General features: G+C 40.4%; 1 long non-coding RNA gene across 1 annotated transcript; it reads right to left on the bottom strand.

Annotated features, from left to right (window-relative positions):
- Positions 1 to 2554: 2554 nt before the first annotated feature.
- On the bottom strand, positions 2555 to 18802 carry LOC138852775 (uncharacterized). The gene is made up of 2 exons (XR_011392080.1): positions 18110 to 18802; positions 2555 to 4624 (listed from the first exon to the last, which is right to left on the bottom strand). It is a non-coding gene; the product is annotated as an uncharacterized lncRNA (long non-coding RNA).
- Positions 18803 to 21969: the final 3167 nt, after the last annotated feature.

Below are 21969 nucleotides of genomic sequence, written 5' to 3'. Positions count from 1 at the left end.
TTCGCGAATGTGTGAAGCCCGCGAAAGTTGAAAACGCGAATGTTGAGGGAGACCTGTACATTGTTTCAGATGACCAAATTCTTAGCTATTTTGCTAGTATGCCTTTCATTTTATTGACTGAACACAAGAAACTGCCCAATCAATTACTACTAGCCAATAAAGTCATCAGAATTTGGTAGTTTGGCTAATTTCACAAATTTCAAAATACTCCATTTTGAAAACAGGGTCCAGAATAAACAATGCAGGCATTCCTGGCACTAAAATAACATTTCCTCTGTTCATTAGTTATGTTTCCAGGTTTTACAAATAATTTCCATTTTGATTTTTTTCACACAAAGAATTTTTAGTCAAACCAAAAAATTGAGGATTTACTCTAATGCAATACTGCAATAACTGTATAAATAATATCTGTGCATTCATGAATGCACTTTAGACCCACTAGTTAATGTGTATTAGATGCATGACATGATTTGTTTATTTTTCAACATTGGCAAAAACTGAACATTTCTGCTATTTGAGCTCAATTTCAATTCCTAAAACCTATCAATATCAACTCTCTTTCTGTAACATGTCTTCCATTCTATCAAATGAGAGTAAAAAAATTGTGAATACAACCATAAAAACAATATGAAAATACACTGCTGAGTCCCTGTTTTAATCCAAAAAAAGTTTTTTCTTTCTCATTGTACTAGGATAAGTCTGCCCTAAATGCCCCAGCATGATAGTGACTTTCTTTGTACTTAACAAATGCCCCAGCATGATAGTGACTTTCTTTGTACTTAACAAATGCCCCAGCATGATAGTGACTTTCTTTGTACTTAACAAATGTCCCAGCATGATAGTGACTTTCTTTGTACTTAACAAATGTCCCAGCATGATAGTGACTTTCTTTGTACTTAACAAATGTCCCAGCATGATAGTGACTTTCTTTGTACTTAACAAATGCTCCATCATGATAGTGGCTTTCTTTGTACTTAACAAACATCCCAGCTTGAGTGACTTTATTTGAACTTAACAAATGCCCCAGCATGATAGTGGCTTTCTTTGTACTTAAAACTAGGGAGGCCAAGCCCATGATGACACTCTTCATGTCACTTGTTCTATCTAGGCTGGAATATTATTGCACACTAACAGCACCTTTCAAGGCAGGTGAAATTGCTGACCTAGAAAATGTACAGAGAACCTTCACGGCGCGCATAACGGAGATAAAACACCTCAATTACTGGGAGTGCTTGTGGTTCCTAAACCTGTATTCCCTGGAACGCAGGCGGGAGAGATACACGATTATATACACCTGGAAAATCCTAGAGGGACTAGTACCGAACTTGCACACGAAAATCACTCACTACAAAAGCAAAAGACTTGGCAGACGATGCAACATCCCCCCAATGAAAAGCAGGGGTGTCACTAGCACGTTAAGAGACCACACAATAAGTGTCAGGGGCCCGAGACTGTTCAACTGCCTCCCAGCATACATAAGGGGGATTACCAACAGACCCCTGGCAGTCTTCAAGCTGGCACTGGACAAGCATCTAAAGTCGGTTCCTGACCAGCCGAGCTGTGGCTTGTACGTTGGTTTGCGTGCAGCCAGCAGTAACAGCCTGGTTGATCAGACTCATCCACCAGGAGGCCTGGTCACAGACCGGGCCGCGGGGGCGTTGACCCCCGGAACTCTCTCCAGGTAAACTCCAGGTAACAAATGCCCCAGCATGATAGTGGCTTTCTTTGTACTTAACAAATGCCCCAGCATGATAGTGGCTTTCTTTGTACTTAACAAATGCCCCAGCATGATAGTGACTTTCTTTGTACTTAACAAATGCCCCAGCATGATAGTGACTTTCTTTGTACTTAACAAATGCCCCAGCATGATAGTGACTTTCTTTGTACTTAACAAATCAAAATTGTAAATACACTTTGTAACCTTCCAAAGAAATAAAATCTTTATCTTTTATCTTCATCAGTGTGCTGCAGATTTTTTTTTATATGGTGCACACTTACCACATACACTCATTCTCTCATCTAGGCCCAAATTTACCACTAATGATGTAGTACCACGGTACTGATCCTGGCTTCAAAGCCATAGAACTACGACACGGACTCTCAAGAGGTTAAGAGTAAGTCAAGTAAGTTAAATCAGTAAGTGAAGTCAGTTGGTCAAGTCATTCAGTTTATTCAGGTAGTTGTGAATGATGTGTCGTTCTTTTCAGATGACAACCTAGGTTAATCAGTGTACAAGCCTGCATATTTGCTTCTCTTTAATTGTATGAACCGATGCTTCATTAAGGCCATAAGATCTTGCCATGCCCCCAATACATGCACCACTTTTAACCCTTTGATAGGCAAGCCTAAAAAAATTGTGAATTCTGAAATGCATTTCCTATGAGTCGATAGAGTGTCTCAATGTAAGGTAAATGAGCCCATAGAAATGAAGATGTGAAAGGTTGTTTTTGATCAATTGCCAATATGCGAAGACCGGTAAAAGTAGGTCTTGCCTACCTAAGGGTGAACATTTTTTTAATGTTGCAGAGTTGCAATTGTTAATAAAAACACCAAATAACTATTTTTTAATTTTATTAGACAAAAAGACAATATCAAAAACATAAATTGAACTTGTTTTCAAACATTTTGTAAGTATTAAAATAATACAAAAATGAACCAAATAGAAACATGGACACATTGCAAAGGGATATAACTTTCAATACCCACATTCCTGAGTTTCCTGAGAAAGAACAGTTGTTCTAGATCACTATTTTTTACAATGAAACTTTATGAAGCAATTTCTATCCTTCTTGATGCATAGATTTACTTTGCATATGGCACAGGAAAATGAGGATGTGACATGCTGTTTGTGTGTGCTGCAAAACTTGCATGTAAGTAGCTTGCCTGACACTGGCCAGTGACACAGGGTTGTGTCAAACCTCACACTGTCATCTGGCCTTTCTGCACGTTGGTACTGCATTGCAGATGGCAATTGCAAGGATGGCAAATCATCATTACTGTCACCATTGGAAGTACTTGATGAAGCTGTTGAACTTCTTGAACTTGTTCTTATGATGCTGCATCTCAACATTTGTCCTTTGGATCTTGCAGTGATAGAGATGTCAAGCCTGAATAGCCTCAGTGGCATGCATTTGGTATTTAGTGACCGACAATCACGACAGTAAAGAAGCCATGCATTCACAACAGCAAGATCCAGAACATAGGCAAACAGCCGCATGTACCAACGTTTAAATTTCATAGGTGTTTTGTACAGATGCACCAACATGTTACTTTTGTCAATACCTCCCATGTGTGCATTATAGTTCTTGATGACTGCAGGGCACTGGAACTCATTTTTCATCTTTGTTTCCTTGTTATATCTTTCAATAGGAGTCACAGGATTAACCCTCACATCATTTGTCACTAAAGTCACAACTTTGTTGTCCTTTCATCTTACAACAAGGATACCATCATTGGTTTTGTAATCAAAAGTGCCCCTGGGCACTATTTTCTTCTCCATTTGTTTGACAGGCATCAGTTCTGGCTTACCACATCTATTTTCACGTACTGTTCCAGTGTATCTGCAGTTATATTTTTCTCTTAGCAACTTGAGCAAAGGAAGACTTGAAAATAAATTGTCAGCATAGACTGCTGATGTATTTCTTTGGTTGAGAGTTGTTGCAAGCACCAGAACAATCTTCGAACTTATTGGTAGTTTACTTTCTTCATGTGACAGTTTTATGGGATGGTTGTCAAAAGTTGTTTTGCCTTCATACATAAGTATATCGTGTATGATTCCATCTTCACTTGCACGACAAAATAGTTTGAAACCCCACATGTCTGGTTTGGTTTTGATGTACTGCCTTAGGTTTCCAGCAGTTTTACCCTTGAAGCCAACCATAACTTCATCAATAGATTGCTTGGGTGTAGCTGGAACTCTCAAGTAAGCATTAGTTAGTGCAATGTAAAGAGGCCTTATTTTGTGGAATCTCCCATTATTCTTCTGTTGTGTGTTATCATTGAAATGAATGGTATGCCTAAGTAACAAAAGCCTCTTAGATCCCATGACTTCTGAAACCTGGATTGCCTTAGTTGCAGCTGCCCAATAGTCCTGAATGCATGGGTGTGAAATCATACCCATATACAAAAGAATACCTATGAGCCTCGTGATTTCTTCAGAATTGGTTTGAAAAGTGCTGTGTATGTTTTTTTGCCTGGCACACAAATTAGTTTTGAATGTGATATGGTCTATCATGTCTTGAGTAAAAAAATCGCTAAAATAGTCATATGCACACCTAATTGCAAGAGGTTTTTCATGTTCATATACAGGTAAACGGTCATTGTGGATGTCAACCCTATTCCAGCTGGTCTGAGTTTGAGAGGAAAGCTCATCATGACGATCTTCTTCGTCAGGGTACTCCTCGATCACAATACCTTTCTTTTTCTTGTCTAATTTTGGCTTTTTGGATGGTCTAGCTTCCTCCTACCCATCAGTTGACACCTCTGCATCCTGTGGCAAGTACTCATCATCACTGTCAAGCAATTCCAGATCATCTGCCTCTGCATCAGAGTCACCTTCCTCCAAAATGCAGATATATTTGGACTTGTCTTTGGAGGACTCACCATAAAACAATTTCTGATTGATCTGGAAGGACAATAAAAACGTTCTGTACACACCCAGACCACTACAGAATTGATATATGCATTAAAAATTTTTTTATAAATATTCATTTACTGAAAATTAAAATTGGGCCAAAATAGGCAAGAACGATATTTTTCAGTCTTTTTTTGTTGCACTTTTTTCCTTTGCATGGTGCACTCACATTATGCTTCACACAGACTTCATATATATATCAAAATATGCAACCACCCAGGGAGGTACTACCGTCCTGCCAAGTGAGTGTAAAATGAAAGCCTGTAATTGTTTTACATGATGGTAGGATTGCTGGTGTCTTTTGTCTGTCTCATAAATATGCGTCTTGCTACTTCTACTTACACTTAGGTCACACTACACATACATGTACACGTTTATTTATACACACTCATCTGAGTTTTCTTTGATTTTATCTTAATAGTTCTTGGTCTTATTACTTTTCCTTTTATATCCATGGGGAAGTGGAATAAGAATCTTTCCTCCGTAAGCCATGCGTGTTGTAAAAGTCAACTAAAATGCCGGGAACAATGGGCTAGTAACCCCTTTTCCTGTAAAGATTACTAAAAAGAATAAGAAGAAGAAAATTGTCAAAGTGGGAAGTCTGAATGTGCATGGATGTTGTGCAAATGATAAGAAAGAGATGATTGTGGATGTTATGAATGAGAAGAAACTGGATGTCCTGGCTTTAAGTGAAACAAAGCTGAAGGGGGTGGGAGAGTTTCAATGGAGAGGAATAAATGGGATTAGGTCAGGGGTTTCAAATAGAGTTAGAGCTAAAGAAGGAGTAGCAATAATGTTGAAGGATAAGCTATGGCAGGAAAAGAGGGACCAAAAATGTATAAATTCAAGGATTATGTGGAGTAAAATAAAGATTGGATGTGAAAAGTGGGTTATAGTAAGCGTGTATGCACCTGGAGAAGAGAGAAGTGTAGAGGAGAGAGAGAGATTCTGGGAAATGTTGAGTGAATGCGTGGGGAGTTTTGAATCAAGTGTGAGAGTAATGGTGGTTGGGGATTTCAATGCTAAAGTGGGTAAAAATGTTATAGAGGGAGTAGTAGGTAACTTTGGGGTGCCAGGGGTAAATGTAAATGGGGAGCCTTTAATTGAGCTATGTGTAGAAAGAAATTTGGTAATAAGTAATACATATTTTATGAAAAAGAGGATAAATAAATATACAAGGTATGATGTAGCACGTAATGAAAGTAGTTTGTTAGATTATGTATTGGTGGATAAAAGGTTGATGGGTAGGCTCCAGGATGTACATGTTTATAGAGGGGCAACTGATATATCGGATCATTATTTAGTTGTAGCTACAGTTAGAGTAAGAGGTAGATGGGAAAAGAGGAAGGTGGCAACAACAAGTAAGAGGGAGGTGAAAGTGTATAAACTAAGGGAGGAGGAAGTTCGGGCGAGATATAAGTGACTATTGGCAGAAAGGTTGGCTAGTGCAAAGATGAGTAGTGGGGGGGTTGAAGAGGATTGGAATAGTTTTAAAAATGCAGTATTAGAATGTGGGGCAGAAGTTTGTGGTTATAGGAGGGTGGGGGGCAGGAGGAAAGAGGAGTGATTGGTGGAATGATGAAGTAAAGGGTGTGATAAAAGAGAAAAAGGTAGCTTACGAGAGGTTTTTACTAAGCAGAGGTGTTATAAGAAGAGCAGAGTATATGGAGAGTAAAAGAAAGGTGAAGAGAGTGGTGAGAGTGCAAAAGGAGAGCAGATGAAAGAGTGGGAGAGGCACTGTCAAGAAATTTTAATGAAAATAAGAAAAAATTTTGGAGTGAGTTAAACAAGTTAGGAAAGCCTAGGGAAAGTATGGATTTGTCAGTTAAAAACAGAGTAGGGGAGTTAGATGATGGGGAAAGGGAGGTATTAGGTAGATGGCGAGAATATTTTGAGGAACTTTTAAATGTTAAGGAAGAAAGGGAGGCGGTAATTTCATGCACTGGCCAGGGAGGTATACCATCTTTTAGGAGTGAAGAAGAGCAGAATGTAAGTGTGGTGGAGGTATGTGAGGCATTACGTAGAATGAAAGGGGGTAAAGCAGCTGGAACTGATGGGATCATGACAGAAATGTTAAAAGCAGGGGGGGATATAGTGTTGGAGTGGTTGGTACTTTTGTTTAATAAATGTATGAAAGAGGGGAAGGTACCTAGGGATTGGCAGAGAGCATGTATAGTCCCTTTATATAAAGGGAAAGGGGACAAAAGAGATTGTAAAAATTATAGAGGAATAAGTTTACTGAGTACACCAGGAAAAGTATACAGTAGGGTTATAATTGAAAGATTTAGAGGTAAGACAGAATGTAGGATTGCGGATGAGCAGGGAGGCTTCAGAGTGGGTAGGGGATGTGTAGATCAAGTGTTTACATTGAAGCATATATGTGAACAGTATTTAGATAAAGGTAGGGAAGTTTTTATTGCATTTATGGATTTAGAAAAGGCATATGATAGAGTGGATAGAGGAGCAATGTGGCAGATGTTGCAAGTATATGGAATAGGTGGTAAGTTACTAAATGCTGTAAAGAGTTTTTAAGAGGATAGTGAGGCTCAGGTTAGGGTGTGTAGAAGAGAGGGAGAATACTTCCCGGTAAAAGTAGGTTATAGACAGGGATGTGTAATGTCACCATGGTTGTTTAATATATTTATAGATGGGGTTGTAAAAGAAGTAAATGCTAGGGTGTTCAGGAGAGGGGTGGGATTAAATTATGGGGAATCAAATTCAAAATGGGAATTGACACAGTTACTTTTTGCTGATGATACTGTGCTTATGGGAGATTCTAAAGAAAAATTGCAAAGGTTAGTGGATGAGTTTGAGAATGTGTGTAAAGGTAGAAAGTTGAAAGTGAACATAGAAAAGAGTAAGGTGATGAGGGTATCAAATGATTTAGATAAAGAAAAATTGGATATCAAATTGGGGAGGAGGAGTATGGAAGAAGTGAATGTTTTCAGATACTTGGGAGTTGACGTGTCGGCGGATGGATTTATGAAGGATGAGGTTAATCATAGAATTGATGAGGGAAAAAAGGTGAGTGGTGCGTTGAGGTATATGTGGAGTCAAAAAACGTTATCTATGGAGGCAAAGAAGGGAATGTATGAAAGTATAGTAGTACCAACACTCTTATATGGATGTGAAGCTTGGGTGGTAAATGCAGCAGCAAGGAGACGGTTGGAGGCAGTGGAGATGTCCTGTCTAAGGGCAATGTGTGGTGTAAATATTATGCAGAAAATTCGGAGTGTGGAAATTAGGAGAAGGTGTGGAGTTAATAAAAGCATTAGTCAGAGGGCAGAAGAGGGGTTGTTGAGGTGGTATGGTCATTTAGAGAGAATGGATCAAAGTAGAATGACATGGAAAGCATATAAATCTATAGGGGAAGGAAGGAGGGGTAGGGGTCATCCTCGAAAGGGTTGGAAAGAGGGGGTAAAGGAGGTTTTGTGGGCTAGGGGCTTGGACTTTCAGCAAGCGTGCATGAGCGTATTAGATAGGAGTGAATGGAGGCGAATGATACTTGAGACCTGACGATCTGTTGGAGTGTGAGCAGGGTAATATTTAGTGAAGGGATTCAGGGAAACCGGTTATTTTCATATAGTCGGACTTGAGTCCTGGAAATGGGAAGTACAATGCCTGCACTTTAAAGGAGGGGTTTGGGATACTGGCAGTTTGGAGGGATATGTTGTGTATCTTTATACGTATATGCTTCTGAACTGTTGTATTCTGAGCACCTCTGCAAAAGCAGTGATAATGTGTGAGTGTGGTGAAAGTGTTGAATGATGATGAAAGTATTTTCTTTTTGGGGATTTTCTTTCTTTTTTGGGTCACCCTGCCTCGGTGGGAGACGGCCGACTTGTTGGAAAAAAAAAAAAAATGCCTAAACTATTCATTTACACACTAGAAACACAAATGAGTACAGGAGGGCCCCGCTTTACGGCGTTCCGCTTTACGGCGTTCCGCTAATACGGACATTTCAAATTATGACCAAAACTCACTATACGGCTCCCCCCACCTGACTTTCTAATACGGTCACCGTGCCCCACCCTGTTTGTTTACATTCTCCATGAGCTCAGTAAGCACTAAGTCTCTCCATTTTGTCTGGAAACTCCAAAATTTCAAATGTTTTTAAAAGTTATTTCATATTTTATATATACTCTGATAATTATACTTATGTATACCTGTACCTAAATAAACTTACATACATCGAGTCATTTAAATGTCGTATATTACGTTAATATACACATTTTCATTAATCCATCCATGATATTTTTTTCAAAATTATATAATAAACACGATGCATAACACATAAATAAGATAAATACACCCCACAGTAGAATAAATAAACATAAATGTGAGATGTGAGCAGACGACTTGCACAAGTGGTGATAATAACAATACTGAGTCTCATTAAATGTCGTATATTACGGTAATATACACATTTTCATTAATCCATCCATGATATTTTTTTCAAAATTATATAATAAACACGATGCATAACATATAAATAAGATAAATACACCCCACAGTAGAATAAATAAACATAAATGTGAGCTGTGGTAGCAGACGACTTCCACAAGTGGTGATAATAACAATAGTCACGGAGTCTCATTAAATGTCGTATATTACGGTAATATACACATTTTCATTAATCCAGCCATGATATTTTTTTCAAAATTATATAATAAACACGATACATAACATAAAAAGATGATAAATACACCCCACAATAGAATAAATAAACATAAATATAAGATGTGGGATCCTGGTTTGTTTACTCTGTGCCTGGCCTGTCACCTCTCATGTACTCATTCTTTCTCTCTCTCATTTATTCGTTTTATCTCATTTACTTACTCCTGACCCTACATTAAGACTACAAATATTTTAAGGTAAGTAATGAGTGAACTGTATATACATTTTATCGCTCTGGGATGCTTAAATATCATAGAATAGTATGTGTGGGTGGGGTGGCCTGTAAGGTAGCCTGGCTATTACAATACATACCACACTTGATTTCTTACAATACTACTTGTCTCACCCTAGATTAAGACTATAAATATTTTAAGGTAAGTAATGAGTGCACTATGTGTGTATTGTACCTTTTTATTGTTTTTTGATGCCTGGTTCTATTGCTAACTTAATATATGTTAGTGTAAACTTGTTATCTAGTGTTTGTATGCATTTATAAGTGGAAAAAAAGGGTGTTCCACTTTACGGCGATTTCCGCTTTACGGCGGTAGCCTGGAACCTAACCTGCCGTATAAGCGGGGCCCTCCTGTACTTACCAACATTGTAGAGGGTAAAATCCAAGGGTATATGAGTGCCACTCGATGAAAAAAACGTCTCTCGGCGATGCCAAGCTAGAAGTGTTTACATTTTGGTCTCTCAACCAATGGGAAGCGAGCAGAAGCCATCACCACTTACTTGGAGCGACTCAGGGAAGGCTTGTGATTGGTCAGAAATAGAGAATGGGAACCCAGATGCTCAGTGGGTGTAGGAGGAATGTGCTGAATATCAATGCTTTCAAGAACGACAATTGTCGTTCTTTTTCTTGCCACTTCCTGCATTACTCGCAAGCATTTTGGGTGCCATGGTTGATTCACAGATAAAAGATATGGTAATGAAAAGATCAAAACCCAATTCACAAACACAGATTTGGGAATCATACCGAGCATGTATGTACAGAGCAATAAGATGGGGGCTGGCACAAGAGAAAGCTAGGCCTCCACTGCAAAGACAATGGCCTGACCAACAGACAGGCAGTGTGTCCAAGAGCCCATCAAACAGAGGGGAAAATCCTGTGGTCCTGCTGGTGGGGCTCCAGTTTTTTTTCCACCCAGAAGTGTAACCATGTTAGTTAAATTATGAAGTGTTACATAAAATTATGCTGCAATTTTGCAATAGTGTAATTAAGAAAAGATGGTAAATGAACTCATATTAAATAATGGTCCACTGTAGCTGCCTTTCCATAGCTGTGTCTTGGAAGATTGTGAAGTATTTTTTTTTTTTTGATGACATCAAGGATCCAGTTAAAGGGCATCTTACCAAACTCAGAAACCAGGTCTCCAGATCTTGATTCACATACTGAGAGTTGGGTTGTAAACCCCTTCAACTGTGAAAGTGCTGATGTGCCAGAGAAGACTGAAGGATTGGCAGAGGTCCTCTTTGGACTCCACTCCAATAATGTAGCACACACTGAGTTTCATATCAATGCAGATCTGTTCTTTCATTGGATGTCAAAAGCTGCAAAGGCTTTCAAAATTGCACTTGAAGAAGCAATAAACATACTGTTTCTATTTTCCAGATTCTGGGGACTTCCAAGTCTAAATTGTAATTTCACTGTACACAAATTTGTTTTAGGGTAATAACCAAAAATGTTCACTGACCACCGTTCTATGCAAAGAGGGAGAGTGTAAGTTCAGTTCAAGGCCCTTTCTTTCCCCTTCATTTCAGGAAGTATAATCCACTTTCATAATGCAAGATATTTCTATACCATTTTCAAATTTTAAATAATGTCTCCCACACACTCTCTTAATAATAGCAAACTTCTTCTAAATAGGATACACTAGAGGAACCTGTAAAGCCTGATGATCAGCAGAGTTCTTTAAAGATATCTCAGGTAAACCAACTTCAGGAATTGTTTAGAATGAGTTGTGCAGAGTATCTGCACTTTTAAATTGCTCCATGAACCTTTATCTAATAATAATTGACCAGGGTTTAAAATCTGAAGCTGGTTAGATGAGGGGTTCTCCAGTTATGACCAAAATAAAATAGAAAAGTTGAGAGAGAAAAAAAAACAGACAAAAGCCAGGCAGCTACTTAAGGTTTCCTTTCAGGGATAGCAAAACATCAGCCACTAGCACTTTCAGGGATACCAAAACATCAGCCACTGGCACTTTCAGGGATAGCAAAACATCAGCCACTAGCACTTTCAGGGATACCAAAACATCAGCCACTGGCACTTTCAGGGATGCCAAAACTTCAGTCACTGGCACTTTCAGGGATACCAAAACATCAGTCACTGGCACTTTCAGGGATACCAAAATATCAACCACTGGCACTTTCAGGGATACCACAACATCAGCCATTGGCACTTTGAGGGATACCACAACATCAGCCACTGGCACTTTCAGGGATACCAAAACATCAGCCACTGGCACTTTCAGGGATACCAAAACATCAGCCACTGGCACTTTCAGGGATGCCAAAACTTCAGTCACTGGCACTTTCAGGGATACCAAAACATCAGTCTCTGGCACTTTCAGGGATACCAAAACATCAGCCACTGGCACTTTGAGGGATAACACATCAGCCACTGGCACTTTCAGGGATACCAAAACATCAGCCACTGGCACAAAACAGTTAGTTTCATAAATAATGTGTATAACTGTTTATCAGTAACTAGATATACAAGAATCAATGACACAATTACATCATCATCATTTACACACTCTTGATCCAAGGAATTCAACCTGATCTTCTGTTCCTTAAGTTAACCCTGACTGCTTTCCTTCCAACACACACTGGATAACCTTTACAGGTTTAACCCTTCTCTTGTAAATGTAAAAAGAACATTTTCACTTAAAACTAATCAAACCTTAAATATTAATATTAACCCTTTGAGGGTCGACAGGTCCTCTCAGAGACTCGTTCTCAGGGTTGGCCAAATTTCAAAAAAAAAAAAATTATTTTTTCTTATGAAAAAATAGTTTTTTTTTTCTAAATATTATAGGCTAAACAAAATATTTTTACCATCAATACTTATGGAGATATGGAGGCGTGAAGTTGATGAAAAAGGGGGACAATGTGGCAACATCGCCGACTGCCGTCTCCCGGTATTCTTCTATTTACGTTATGTACTAATTTCTATTATTTTTTAATTTTTCTTTTTCCAAGTAACTTTTATGGCCTGTGAGACCAATATGATCAGTATTTTGTAAGTTTTTTCTTTTTCAATACAGTGGACCCTCGACTAACGCTATTAATCCGTTCCTGAGAGCTCATCGTTAGTCAAAATAATCGTTAGTCAAGTTAATTTTCCCCATAAGAAATAATGGAAATCAAATTAATCCGTGCAAGACACCCAAAAGTATTGAAAAAAAAAAATTTTAACACATGAAATATTAATTTTAATACACACAAACTGAAGAAGACATGCAAAGTTACATGACACTTACCTTTATTGAAGATCTGGTGATGATTGATGGGATGGGAAGAGGGGAGTGTGTTGATGGTCTTAATGTTTAGAAGGGGAATCCCCTTCCATTAGGACTTGAGGTGGCAAGTCCTTTTTCGGGGTTACTTCCCTTCTTCTTTTAATGTAACTAGGACCAGCTTGAGAGTCAATGGACCTCTGTCGCACAACATATCTGCCCATAGAAGCCTGTACCTCCCGTTCTTTTATGACATTCCTAAAGTGTTTCACAACATTGTCAGTGTCACCATTAAACACTTGTTCAGGTTTCAGTCCTTCACTGTCTATGTACTCCTTGAATTCCTGCACATATTTTTCAGCTGCTTTTTGGTCCAAACTGGCAGCTTCACCATGCCTTATCACACTATGTATGCCACTACGATTCTTAAATCTCTCAAACCAACCTTTGCTGGCCTTAAATTCACTCACATCACCACTAGTTGCTGGTATTTTTCTAATTAAATTGTCATGCAACTTCCTAGCCTTTTCACATATGATCGCTTGAGAGATGCTATCTCCTGCTATCTGTTTTTCGTTTATCCATACCAATAACAGTCTCTCAACATCTTCTATCACTTGCGATCTCAGTTTCGAAAACATAGTTGCACCTTTGGCAAGAACAGCTTCCTTGATTGCCGTTTTCTTGGCCACAATAGTAGCGATGGTTGATTGGGGTTTTGTGTACAGCCTGGCCAGCTCGGAGACATGCACTCCACTTTCATACTTAGCAATGATCTATTTCTTCATATCCATAGTAATTCTCACCCTTTTTGCTGTAGGGTTGGCACTAGAAGCTTTCTTGGGGCCCATGGTGACTTATTTTGCAGGTGCAATCACTAAAAAGGCTGTGATAATATGAAATGTTCCGACTGTATGCTTGGAAGTGACCGCGGTGGCTGGCTGGCTTGTAAACACTGGCCAGAAGTGGACGCGTCTCAGACGGAAGGAATAGTGTTGGTCGAGTTTTTTAGCGCTAAACGAGGCAAATTTTTTGCGATAAAATGTATCGCTAGTCAGATTTATCGTTAATCGATGCCATTGCTGGTCGAGGGTCCACTGTACTACACAATAAGGGCGTAAACACTGTTATCTTTGTTTTGTTTATAAAAAATATTTACACAAACAATATGAAATGTTGTTTATTACTATTTTTCTATATTTTATATACACATATACAGTCACAGGGAATGTTTCTAGAAGTTCTGCAGCCTGTGGAAGTCTTTGAAACATGGTGTCATGCACAGTGGTGTTTTACACTCCTCACACATAAAACAAGTGTCTCTGCATTGTTGTGGGCGTTTTTTTGCATGCGCACATACGTAACACCTCTTCTGAGCCTTTTTCTTGAAAGCAGTAGCAGGCAGTTTTACCAGGAAGTGATCACCATGCTTTAGACGAGAAGGCAGTTGTTGATAATTTGGTGAGCGGTCTATTGCAGGTGTTCTTCCTTGGTACTTGAATACTATTTGTCTGATGACAGACAAACAGAATTCGCCGTATTGTGGTTTGTTTCTGGTCCTCATCTTATACATATTATAAGCATTGAGCATGGAATTGTCCAGAAGATGGAAAAAGAGTTTTATGTACCACTTATAACTCTTGCGAACGCAATCAGCAAACCCAATCTGCATGTCACATTTGTCCACTGAATGCATATTGAAGGTGTAATCAATCACAGCTGCAGGTTTTAGAATGGGTTCATTGCTCTCTCTATGCTGCCTGCCAGTGTCTGCCATTTCATTAGTGTGAACTGATGACAACAGTGTGACATCTCGTTTGTCATGCCACCAAAATGCCATGATGTCATTGGCAGCAAGCGCCTGCACCTCACCTCTACAAGTGCCAGCGTCAAACCTGGGCATATGTTTCCGATTTGCACGCAATGTGTCACACACATCTGTCATGTTCACTCACAAAAAATCACTGAGTGAGGAGCTTGTGTACCAGTCATCAGTATATAATATATGCCCCTTACCAAGGTATGGTTCTATCATTGTTCTAACCACATCACCAGAGATGCCCAATAACTTCCTGGTATTTTGCAATGTATAACTTCCAGTGTACACAATAATATCCAATACCAGACCACTGTAACAATCACAAAGCACAAACAACTTTATACCAAAGCATTTCCTCTTGCTTGGTATGTACTGCTTGAAAGAGAGTCTTCCTTTGAACAGAATCAAAGACTCGTCAATTACAAGCTTCCTGAAGGGATAAAAATACATACTGAATTTCTCTTTCAGATACACAAACACATGCCTAATCTTATACAACCTGTCGTTTCTGTCAGGCCTGGTTTTGTCTGAGAAGTAAAGCATACATAACATTAGCACAAATCGATTCACTGGGATTATATCACTGAAACCTGGGGTTGCAATCAGGCGGTCTGTTGACCAGTATGATTTCACTTTGTGCTTATACACATGTGGCATAAGCATTATTGTGGCAAAGAAAAGATACATCTCAGCCACAGTTGCCTCCTTCCACTGGTGTAGACGTGATTTTGGTGAAAGTATTGTGTTTGCCATGGTGTACTCGTAGTATGTGTTGCTTTCCATGACAATACTTTCGATCAGGGGTTCATCAAGAATAACTCGAAACATTCCAGTTAAGTGGCATTGTTCCCAAGTGCACAAGATGGCCGTATTCCCCTTTGGGGCCCTACTGTATATAAAAAGTACAGTGGACCCCCGGTTAACGAACTTTTTTCATTCCAGTAGTATGTTCAGGTGCCAGTACTGACCGAATTTTTTCCCATAAGGAATATTGTGAAGTAGATTAGTACATTTCAGACCCCCAAACATACACGTACAAACGCACTTACATAAATACACTTACATAATTGGTCGCATTTGGAGGTGATCGTTAAGCGGGGGTCCACTGTATTTATAAATCCCAACAATGTTTTAGATATCTTGGAGTACACTTGGAAAGGCTTCCAGGGGTCAATGCCCCCATGGCCCAGTCTGTGACCAGGCCTTATGGTGGATCAGGGCCTGATCAGCCAGGCTGTTACTTTTGGCTGCATACAAACCGACATACAAACCACAGCCCAGATAGTCAGGTATTGACTTTAGGTGCTTATCCAGTGCCTGCTTGAACACAGCCAGGGGTCTGATGGTAATCCCCCTTATGTATGCTCGAAGGCAGTTGAACAATCTTGGAACCCTGACACTAATTGTGATGTCTCTTATCATCCTAGTGGCACCCCTGCTTTTCATTGGAAGAGGAACGGTCCTCGCTTTTGACTCTCGCCTCGGCAGGTCATAGCAGCTATCCTTACTTACTCTGTCTCCCTACGATCCCCGTTGGGGAGGGGAACCTTTACCAGCATCGTCTTCGCCTTGACTTGCACAATGAACTACGCAAATCTTGTAAAGATCAAGCCAAAAAGTGGTACCATTGATGATTGCAACTGTTGTGCAGGGAGCATTGCATGTGAAATTCAACACTATTCTGACACTCAAAGAAGCATTCATTGTTGTGTGTCACGATGATGCTGAAGCAGAGAAGATACTCACTACAGAAGCCACCACTGCTCTTACTGCTCATGGGTTTACTGTTACTTCTTCTCCTGCCCTCAGGGCAAGGAAATCAGTATTCCTGAAAAAACTGGATAAGATTCTGACTTCTCAACCAATTGCTGAACTCAGGTCATCTATTGAAACTCAAAATACTTGGGCTACTTTTGACAGCATTACCAAAATCCCGAATGCATCGTCTATGCTCAAGGTCACCTTCATCAATGTGAACATGGCTGCCACTGCTATGAACGAAGGTCTTGCTGTTTACTACTACTACATCAGTCCCACCTACACAGAGGCAGAGATATACCACTACATCCAACATTGCTGGAACTGCTATTCTTATCTTCACACCACCAAGGCATGTCCAGTAAAAGACAAGAAGTTCTGCACTACATGTGGTAGTGAGGGACACACCTTCAGTTCCTGCACCGCTGCTGCTCCAACACAACCTGCATGTTTAAGCTGCAAAAGTAATGATCACCATACACTGGCAGCAAAATGTCCTACAAGAAAGGATATTATGAAAAAAACACAAGATGCAGCAAAGAAAAAATCCACTAACAACACACCAACGTATGCCGCAATTGCAAAGTTGCAAGCAGACACTACAAAATTACTTCAAGTCTCTACTCTACAAGCCAATGAACAGTCATCTCCACCACCTCTCACGGCACCATCACCACCAGACGATATCTCTACCAAATTCTATTACTGCATGATGTTTGCTTACATGCAAAATGCTGCGAAACCTGGCTCTTTCAACACGACTATTAATGAACTTCTTGCACTTAACAACATGCCATCATTTAATTTCCCTGCAAGTCCACCATCAGCTGAGATTTTGAAAATAATCCCGAAGATCGTCAGTTTTGAAGCGCCACATGACTTGAAGGAATTAATAATTGATAACAACGATGCCTCCTCTTATGAATCCTCCAATCAACATTCACCTGACAACATCCAAGACAGCACCACACCTCCTATACGTCGATTGGCTCGTCGTGGTGGCGTCAATAGCATTTCTTCGCCTCCACTCGCCACTACACAAATGGACCAATCAGAAGCCACAATTCCACCACAGTCTTCTATACACTCTGTAGCAGAGACACTAACACTGAATGAACCTTCCATGCTGCAACCACCAACAAAGTTAACAACAACCTCACCAGTCATCACTCAATATATTGATACAGAAGATCAACATCGAGATCAATACCTGCACTGGAAAGATATAACTTTTTATACGACTCCCGACCAAGAACCCACCATGAATGTCGACACTTTGTACGAGAATTTAGTCGACAGAACACTCAAGTTTACAAATCGTAAAGGAACCCATTGCTCCCTCACAGCACTCAGGCTGACCTTTGACCAGTTACAAGCTGACCCAGCCTTTCTACCCAAGATTACAAGACTACTCATCATTTCCTCCCAACAACTGAACATAAAGAATGCCTCCACCACTGAAGAAATGAAGTAACTCCTGACTCGCACTTCAACGACACTTGACCAATCAAGAAGATAGCCTCCCTTGACCAAGCCTCTAGCCTCTGCCAGCCACCAATCAACATCAAGAATGCAAGATGCAGATAGCTTGCCAGCCAGACAACTAAGTGTTCTCCTGCTTTTGTGTTGCTGTTCCCGTCTGCTTCCAAGGCTTAGCTGTTGGGTCTAGTCCCAAATCTTTATCTTCAACTCAAGACATTCCTCTCACCGACTATTCTTCACCCTGTCCCCACTTACCCCTCACCCCTAGTGGGTCCTTACCTGTGAGTCCTCATTCATTCATTCATTCTTTTCATTGGGGGATGTTGCATCGTCTGCCGAGTCTATTGCTTTCATAGGGAGAAATTTTCATGGGAGTTGTCACAGTTGCTCTTTGCTGATGACACTGTGCTCTTGGGAGATTCTGAAGAGAAATTGCAGAGATTGGTGGATGAATTTGGAAGGGTGTGCAAAAGAAGAAAATTAAAAGTGAATACAGGAAAGAGTAAGGTTATGAGGATAACAAAAAGATTAGGTGATGAAAGATTGGACATCAGATTGGAGGGAGAGAGTATGGAGGAGGTGAATGTATTCAGATATTTGGGAGTGGACGTGTCAGCGGATGGGTCTATGAAAGATGAGGTGAATCATAGAATTGATGAGGGGAAAAGGGTGAGTGGTGCACTTAGGAGTCTGTGGAGACAAAGAACTTTGTCCTTGGAGGCAAAGAGGGGAATGTATGAGAGTATAGTTTTACCAACGCTCTTATATGGGTGTGAAGCATGGGTGATGAATGTTGCAGCGAGGAGAAGGCTGGAGGCAGTGGAGATGTCATGTCTGAGGGCAATGTGTGGTGTGAATATAATGCAGAGAATTCGTAGTTTGGAAGTTAGGAGGAGGTGCGGGATTACCAAAACTGTTGTCCAGAGGGCTGAAGAAGGGTTGTTGAGGTGGTTCGGACATGTAGAGAGAATGGAGCGAAACAGAGTGACTTCAAGAGTGTATCAGTCTGTAGTGGAAGGAAGGCGGGGTAGGGGTCGGCCTAGGAAAGGTTGGAGAGAGGGAGAAAAGGAGGTTTTGTGTGCGAGGGGCTTGGACTTCCAGCAGGCATGCGTGAGCGTGTTTGATAGGAGTGAATGGAGACAAATGGTTTTTAATACTTGATGTGCTGTTGGAGTGTGAGCAAAGTAACATTTATGAAGGGATTCAGGGAAACCGGCAGGCCGGACTTGAGTCCTGGAGATGGGAAGTACAGTGCCTGCACTCTGAAGGAGGGGTGTTAATGTTGCAGTTTAAAAACTGTAGTGTAAAGCACCCTTCTGGCAAGACAGTGATGGAGTGAATGATGGTGAAAGTTTTTCTTTTTCGGGCCACCCTGCCTTGGTGGGAATAGGCCAGTGTGATAATAAAAAAAAGTTTAGTACTAATCTCTCTATAATTTTCCAAGTGAATATGATCATGTATCTCTCCTGCCTATGTTCTAGGGAGTACAGGTTTAGGAACTTCAAGCATTCCCAGTATTTGAGGTGTTTTATCGCAGTTATGTGTGCCGTGAAGGTTCTCTGTACATTTTCTAAGTCAGCAATTTCACCTGCCTTGAAAGGTGCCATTAGTGTGCAGCAATATTCCAACCTAGAGAGAACAAGCAATGTAAAGGGTGTCATCATGGGCTTGGCATCCCTAGTTTTGACAGTTCTCATTATCCATCCCGTCATTTTTCTAGCAGATGTGAGTGATATGGTCTTTGAAGGTGAGATCTTCCGACATGATCACTCCTAGGTCTTTTACATTAGTTTTCCGCTCTATTGTGTGGTTGGAATTTGTTTTGTACTCCGATGTAGTTTTAATTTCCTCATGTTTTCCATATCGGAGTAATTGAAATTTCTCATCATTGAATTTCATATTATTTTCTACAGCTAATTTAAAGATTTGGTTGATGTGCATCTGGAGTCTTGCACTGTCTTCAATGGAGGACACCGTCATGCAAATTCAGGTATCATCTGCATAAGAAGACATGGTGCTTAGGCTATCTTCCCAGTTTATATAATTTAGAACTTGGTTTACTTGGTCCCACTTTATGTTTCTGTTACTGAAGTAGAATTTGGTGAAGGCTCCCTTGTGACTGATCATATTTTGTCAGTCTGGGGCTCTGCGCATACATGTCTGAACCTCTACTGTGTTGTGATCTGAGTATATTGTTTTTTATATGGTGATATTTTGTATCAGGTCATCACTGTTAGTGAAGATGAGGTCCAGTGTATTGTCTAATCTTGTAGGTTCTATTATTTGTTGGTTTAAGGTGAATTTGGAGCAGAGATTTAACCCTTTCAGGGTTTCGGCCATACTAGTACGGCTTACACACTAGGGTTTTTGACGTACTAGTACGCATAAATTCTAGCACCTTCAAATCTCGCGGGAAAAGGCTGGTAGGCCTAGATGTGAGAGATTGGGTGTGTGGTCAGTGTGTGCAGTAGAAAAAATCTGGGACCCAGTGGCACATTGTGGGAATGCCATTTTAGTAGACTTTGTTCACCATACCTCGCGGTAAGAAGTTCCGTTCCTCACTCCTCGGTGAATTGGGACACTTTTGTTCCCCAGTGACAGTTCTAATACAGATCGAAGTGCCAGTGAAGATGAGTTTCAAGGTTTAGGTGAGGTTGTGACCGAAACTAATGACCAGAATATCGGTAATAGTGAGGAAAACCCAGACGACCCTCAGCCTTCCACCTCTGCTGCTGGGCCGTCATGTTCACATTCAGTTGTACTAGAATCAAAGAGGAAACTCCTATTTTCCCAAATCCCGAACTCAGATGTGAGCATTGGAGATGATATTGATAGTGAATATGAACTACAAGCTCTTGAAACCAGTTCCAATAGTGATAGTGAAGTGGAATATTCTCCAGTGAAGCGTCAGTATATACGACGATATATGCGCTCTGGTAGTGTACCATACGCTATTCCAAATGGAAGGAGTACATCTCGGAGTACATCCCGTGGCTGTACAACAGGAACAGACAGTGAAAATGACGAAGATAGTGTTGCAATTGGGATGGAAAAAGTGCATGGTGGCGGTAGTGGTGGTGCCAGCCGTGAGGCACCAGCAGTGGGCCATGCTGCCACCCAAGCTGCCACCCACGCCGCTGCCTCAGCTGGTCTACAACAAAGGCCACCATCTCCCACCCACCCACCACATCAGCCTCCATAACCACAACCTCTACAACCACAACGTCCACAACCACAACCACCTGTCAATGTCCAGTACCCACCAGCAGACCGCACCTGGGATTGGCAGGAAGCTGTCAATTTTGTTCCAAATCCCCACCAGTTTGATGAAAGCCAAAATGGAATATGGCCATGTTGTACACTGGGGAACAATGCCACTGAACTGGAATGTTTTGAGTTATTCTTTGACGAACCCCTGATGGAAATTATTGTCAGGGAAAGCAACAGATACTACGAGTACACCATGGCAAACACATTACTTTCACCAAAATCATGTCTACACCAGTGGAAGGAGACAACTGTGGCTGAAATGTATCTTTTCTTTGCCACAATAATGCTTATGCCACATGTGTATAAGCACAGTGTGAAATCATACTGGTCAACAGACCGCCTGATTGCAACCCCAGGTTTCAGTGATATAATGCCTGTGAATCGCTTTGTGCTGTTACGTATGTTTCACTTCTCAGACAAAACCAGGCCTGACAGAAACAACAGGTTATATAAGATTATGAATGTGTTTGTGTATCTGAAAGAGAAATTCACTATGTATTTTTATCCTTTCAGGAAGCTTGTAATTGATGAGTCTTTGATTCTGTTCAAAGGAAGACTCTCTTTCAAGCAGTACACACCAAGCAAGAGGAAATGCTTTGGTATAAAGTTGTTTGTGCTTTGTGATTGTTACAGTGGTCTGGTATTGGATATTATTGTGTACACTGGAAGTTATACATTGCAAAATACCAGGAAGTTAATGGGTACCTCTGGTGATGTGGTTAGAACAATGATAGAACCATACCTTGGTAAGGGGCATATATTATATATAGTGGAACCTCTACTTGCGAGTTTAATCCATTCCATGACCTTGCTTGCAACTGGATTTGCTCATTTGCAGAGTCAATTTTCCTCATTTAAATTAATTGAAA

This window comes from Cherax quadricarinatus, chromosome 16, assembly GCF_038502225.1.
Source record: "Cherax quadricarinatus isolate ZL_2023a chromosome 16, ASM3850222v1, whole genome shotgun sequence".
NCBI lineage: Eukaryota > Metazoa > Arthropoda > Malacostraca > Decapoda > Parastacidae > Cherax > Cherax quadricarinatus.
The sequence above is the reverse complement of the archived record's forward strand: the minus strand, read 5'-3'. Positions and strand labels throughout refer to the sequence as shown.